The 6,000-nt window shown below is 43.5% G+C and overlaps 2 long non-coding RNA genes across 2 annotated transcripts; both read left to right on the plus strand.

Annotated features, from left to right (window-relative positions):
- The first annotated feature begins 3,337 nt into the window (after positions 1–3,337).
- On the plus strand, positions 3,338–3,967 carry LOC146221175 (uncharacterized). The gene is made up of 3 exons (XR_014750785.1): positions 3,338–3,399; positions 3,606–3,704; positions 3,866–3,967. It is a non-coding gene; the product is annotated as an uncharacterized LOC146221175 (long non-coding RNA).
- On the plus strand, positions 3,964–5,309 carry LOC146221176 (uncharacterized). Its single transcript, XR_014750784.1, has 3 exons — positions 3,964–4,039; positions 4,390–4,506; positions 4,619–5,309. It is a non-coding gene; the product is annotated as an uncharacterized LOC146221176 (long non-coding RNA).
- Positions 5,310–6,000: the final 691 nt, after the last annotated feature.

A 6,000-nucleotide genomic window follows, 5' to 3' on the forward strand; every position in this document is an offset into this window, starting at 1 on the left:
CATGTATTGCCTGCTAACCAGACCACATGATTGAACCTTTACAAAACCTCTTTCCAAACTGTGCATGCATTACCAAGACAAACTAAAAGTCAATGGGATGTCCCATAAAATATTTTTATGCCAGCAAATCTGTATCCACTCTAATCTTTGGCTATCGCAGCAGTGTTTCAGCAGGGCAAGTTTTAAATGAACATGTGACAATACAGGTTGTTCTCTGGTGGTGGTGATGTCATGTTATGTTTGAGACAGTACCCCACTCCCTCTCTTTGTAAGAACTTTAAAATGAGCAATTAGATTTAAAAAGCTTCAGGCTTAAATATTCATCCTTCACAGAGACTGGGTCGACATTCTAAAACTAGAGCTTAGTGTTTCCCTCACACTACTTGTTCCAGCTCCATTCAGGGTCCAAACAAACAGACTCTTTATTTAAAAATACTCAAAACAGCACAGTTTTTTTCTATATTCATGCATCATGTTTAATGCATTTACATCATGTATAAAAGAGAAACAGGGACTTGGACCATCAGAAAACAGGGTAGGAATACATTTAAACCACAAGAGGGCAGGAGCGAGCCTTTGTTGTAACAACCCCACAGCTGTGGCAAGACAACATATGAAAAGAACACTTCTCTCTACACATAAAATCTAATGAGGCCATTTGAATCCTACCTCTTAGTTATGTCTGTTTATCTTACAGCCATGTTGTGTGGGTGAGTGTTGGGTCAGTGAGGAGATGTGCTTTGTTTTCTGCATTCTAACTTTCCAAATACACAGCCAGCGAATTTGAGGATGTACTTGAATCAGTGTAAAGCTTCCTAAAAATGGTAATCACTCCATAAATAAATACATATATTGTATATACATATACAATATGTTAGAGATGAACAGTTATCAGAAGCCAAATAGCCAAAGGTGTCTGGGTTTGTGGTCCTGCTTTTGAACAGGAATAAAATATAGACAAATATCACTGACACAGTATGAACACGGAGGTGCTGAACATCTTCAGAGAGCTATCTACAAAAATTGTATTAGTGAGAGAGCTTCCTCTTGTAGAAGTGCTCTGAGGGGAAAGTTCTTCAAATACAAAAAGTGTTTCCTTCCCAGCTGACCAGACTTATATCACTGTACTCCTAACATCCTTGTAATTCAGTGAAATAGATCAGCGTGACAAGAAGATCTTTATCAGTGAGATGAAGATCGGTGAGATACGGTGAGATACAGTGAGATATTTGTACGGAACAGGTTCGTGAGCAGAATGGCCCAACGTTTTAAACCCAAAGTCATAACAAATATAGTACTTTATATTGTCGATGTTTTATATGTTTATATTGTTGATGACTATATGTCTTTGTTACTCACTACCATCTGAGGATATTTAGACATTTTCTCATCAGCAAAACACCTTCCTTTGCTTGTCTTGGCTACGCATATTTGAAGTGAAGTTCTAGATGTCATTTAATGTATGGATGTCTTTAAGCAGGAAGCTGAACTTGCATGACAATATTGTCCAACGATAGGTACCCCAAGCAAGGAAAATACATGTCTAGCTCTTACCAACGCGCTTGCCTTCTTTTAGAAACGTCTTCAGACGATTGTCATGCTGGTGGGTTTTGTGTGTCCTGCGTGATGGGATTGCATTGCGGACAAAACCTTTGTCGCCTCCTTCTGGACATAAACAACAGGGGCTCTAGATTGAATCAACATAGTTTTAACACAGACCCTGGTAACAACGTAGATGTAGATTCTCTAGAATGACTCTGACAAAAAGACTGATGGGAAAGAAATGAGTGTGACCCCGTAGCTACACAAACTCCATACCACCAGTTGGCGTTATAGCACCCAATGATTTTTAAGTCAGTCTGGTGTCTTTAAAGCAATCTGTAAATTGGCATTCATAAATACTTTTGCTACAATAATGGCCCCATAATGGGTCATCCAGCGTTAAGTTATTTTTATGACAGGAAGGAACACAGAATGATCCAAGTGAGGTGTGGCTGGTTTCCAATGACACATTCATTGGTACTTTTGAGGTGGCCCTTCAGGTTTGACGTTTGTTACGTACTGAAAGATGGGTGTCTTTCCCATTAAGGTGTCGGCTCCATCTGGAAATAGATGTGTGACATCAAAAGTGAAAGACAAGGTGCTCAAATGGAATGCATAAGGCATTATGTTGCACCCAAGATAGGTTGTTATTGTTCCACTGTAGGCTGACTATGAATACAATTATGTAACATGGTAGAAGATATTGTTATTTTTGCTCTGTTTGGTTAAAACACACACTGTTCCTTGGTGCTAACCACTGAAATACCGTTACATTTGTGCATTGTTAGAACTGCATCTGCTAAATGGATCAAATGTAAAGGTCATGTTAATAAATAATAATACAATAAATATTGTCAGTCTATTCTTAGAAGGGCAATGAAAGTCAGAACCTTCCCCTTATCTCTCAAACACATCCAGTGTATGAAAGGTGGCATAATGGAGAGAGGTGGACTTGGAGGGCACCCTTCAGCCAGACAGGGTAAGGTGGTACGGTAAGGTCTGCAGGCTAAGGTGTGTGAGCCAGTAGGAGGTATACCTGAGGTGTTCTGATAGCTACAGTTAATGAGGATGGTGTGGGACCAGATATTCCCCAGACATGATTTTCACATACACTATTTTTGTCAAACTCAATTATTGTTCTGAAGTCTTGGGGACCTGTAACATCATGGTGAATTATCTTGGCCGGCAACTGTTACAGCAGTAATAAAGGCCCTCTCCAGATGACTTGGGAATGGAGTTAGACTTATTAGCTTCAAGATTTAGTCTTTGATCATCTGGTGACTACCACAAGCCCCACTTCTGGTCTTGTGACTACCAAAGACCCAACTACTGGTCAGTAAATTCAGTAATCTGCGCTGGATGGCCAAAAACATGACGATTTGTGAGACCAAGACACAAGAGTTTCAAACTAAAGTCAATCAATTTTAGTGATGAAACTAAACTAGTGATATTAACTACAAGCAGTTAATATTGCGTCTCTTTCATGTTGTAACAGGCCACCATCACTGGTCAGTCGGAAGCTTGTTATAAAAGCAATCAATAAGTCAATCAGGAACATCATATTCTAATCAAGCATCCCGTTAAAAAATAAAACGATGTTCAATAGTTATACACTATGTGTCCCAACTTGCCTTGGGTGGAGTGACTTTAAATATTTGAGTCATCAACAACGTTGACAATTCCGCAGAATCATGTCAACTGTCATTCCAATATCTGTTTTCTTGCTCCACATTCCTATAGTGAGTGTGGTGTACTTTATAAGGAGCTGCTCCCAGTTTAATGTTGAGTTGATCACCTGCAGATCCAAGATGAAGTTGATCCTGACTCTCTGCATTACCTGGGCTCTTCTCCTCACAGGTAACACCACATCCTCTTCTGAGCTGAACCACAACCAAGGAGGTTTTCAATAATTTACATGAATGATAGTGGGATGCAGGTGGGAGGAGGTTTTAAGTATGGTTTGGATTATGTCCTGACTGTATATATTCTATAGACTATTTATAATCTTTTTGTTTCTTGAAAAATTGTTCTAAATGTCTATTTGTCTTATTCTGTTTTTACAGTGGAATCATTAGTGTGTTCATCATGTGATCCACCGTGCAATAGTGAACTTATACAATTTTGTGACTTAGACTCACTATGTATGACGTCTACCAAGTTAGGTAAGGTTATTTATCATTTTTTGAGGCCTTGGTTTTCTATAAATGTTTTTGAATATCCATACTTATATACGTTTCATTGAGCATTCATTTCATTTAGCATTTTATTTAGTATCAAAAATGAGAACATTTTAGTAGATGCTTCGATTTGATCTATATTGCAGTTAGTACTCCAGTCGGAACCTTGGTTGTAATAACGAAGGGCTGCAGAACAGCCTTGGAGTGCAGAGCACCTCTGAACGTTCCGCTGGCTTCTTCATTCAACATCGGTTACTTTCAGCAGTCTGAATCTGTGCTCTGCTGTGACTCAGACACATGCAACAGCGAGACTCAACCTGGTAAGAACTCCCTTTAAAATTCTAAAGTTGTCACTTTAGCTAAACCATGTCAGCTAACAATAAGGTAGATACATACTTTTTAAACAGTGTGTCAAAAGTCAAAAGTCCAAACTAATTCTGAACTAAAAATAGTGTTTTCACACTATTAAGAGGATGTGTTTGTCTATGAATAATAAATACTGTGGGAGAATGGGAGGTGGATACGGACCGTTAGGAATCTGAAATACAAGGACTTAGGGATAACTTGAACATTTTTTTAAAGTTGACTGGCTGGTAAAAACTGCATACGGATGGAGGAGAGAATAACAGAACAATACATTAGATATGTTGTGATCTGTGTTTCTCTGCAGTCCCAAGTTCAGTGCCAAATGGCCTACAGTGTGATTCCTGCAGTAGCTCCTCAGACACTGTGTGTAACTCCCCGGCATTGTGTGTCGGACTGGAGGATACATGTGCTCAGGTCAATGGTGAGTGTCTCAATGTTGAAATGATCATGAACATGTGTCTTGCAGGATTAACTGTAGCACCCTGTGTGCATTGAAGAGAAGTAAAGCATGTGTGTTCTTTTTTCTTTGACAGTCGGGACCGCCGTCAAGGGCTGTGTAACCCCAAATATGTGCAGTGTGTCTTTCCTGGCCATTATTCAGCCTGACATAACCAATGATCAGTTTTCCTGCACTGGTGCGATGACTACCCCAGACCCCACCACTAGTGCGGCAACTACCACAGCCCCCACTACGGGTCTGGTGACTACCACAGCCCCCACTACGGGTCTGGTGACTACCACAGCCCCCACTACTGGTCCGGTAACCACCACAGCCCCCACTACGGGTCTGGTGACTACCACAGCCCCCACTACTGCTCCAAAAACCACCACAGCCCCCACTACGGGTCCGATAACCACCACAGCACCCACTACTGGTCCGGTAACCACCACAGCCCCCACTATGGGTCTAGTGACTACCACAGCCCCCGCTACTGCTCCAATACCCGCCACAGCCCCCACTACAGGTCCGGTAACTACCACAGCCCCCACTACTACTCCAATAACCACCACAGCCCCCACTACTGGTCCGGTAACCACCACAGCCCCCACTACTACTCCAATAACCACCACAGCCCCCACTACTGGTCCAGTAACCACCACAGCCCCCAGTACTGGTCCAATAACCTCCACAGTCCCCACTACTGCTCCAATAACCACCACAGCCCCCACTACTGGTCCAGTAACCACCACAGCCCCCACTACTACTCCAATAACCACCACAGCCCCCACTACTACTCCAATAACCACCACAGCCCCCACTACTGGTCCAGTAACCACCACAGCCCCCACTACTGTTCCAATAACCACCACAGCCCCCACTACTACTCCAATAACCACCACAGCCCCCACTACTGGTCCGGTAACCACCACAGCCCCCACTACTGGTCTGATGTCTACCACAGCCCCCACTTCTGGTTCGGTAACCACCACAGCCCCCACTACGGGTCTGGTGACTACCACAGCCCCCACTACTGCTCCAAAAACCACCACAGCCCCCACTACGGGTCCGATAACCACCACAGCACCCACTACTGGTCCGGTAACCACCACAGCCCCCACTATGGGTCTAGTGACTACCACAGCCCCCGCTACTGCTCCAATACCCGCCACAGCCCCCACTACGGGTCCGGTAACCACCATAGCCCCCACTACGGGTCCAATAACCACCACAGCCCCCACTACAGGTCCGGTAACTACCACAGCCCCCACTACTACTCCAATAACCACCACAGCCCCCACTACTGGTCCGGTAACCACCACAGCCCCCACTACTACTCCAATAACCACCACAGCCCCCACTACTGGTCCAGTAACCACCACAGCCCCCAGTACTGGTCCAATAACCTCCACAGTCCCCACTACTGCTCCAATAACCACCACAGCCCCCACTACTGGTCCAGTAACCACCACAGCC

This window comes from Hypomesus nipponensis, chromosome 26, assembly GCF_054491055.1.
Source record: "Hypomesus nipponensis isolate SF chromosome 26, ASM5449105v1, whole genome shotgun sequence".
Classification (NCBI taxonomy): Eukaryota; Metazoa; Chordata; class Actinopteri; order Osmeriformes; family Osmeridae; genus Hypomesus; species Hypomesus nipponensis.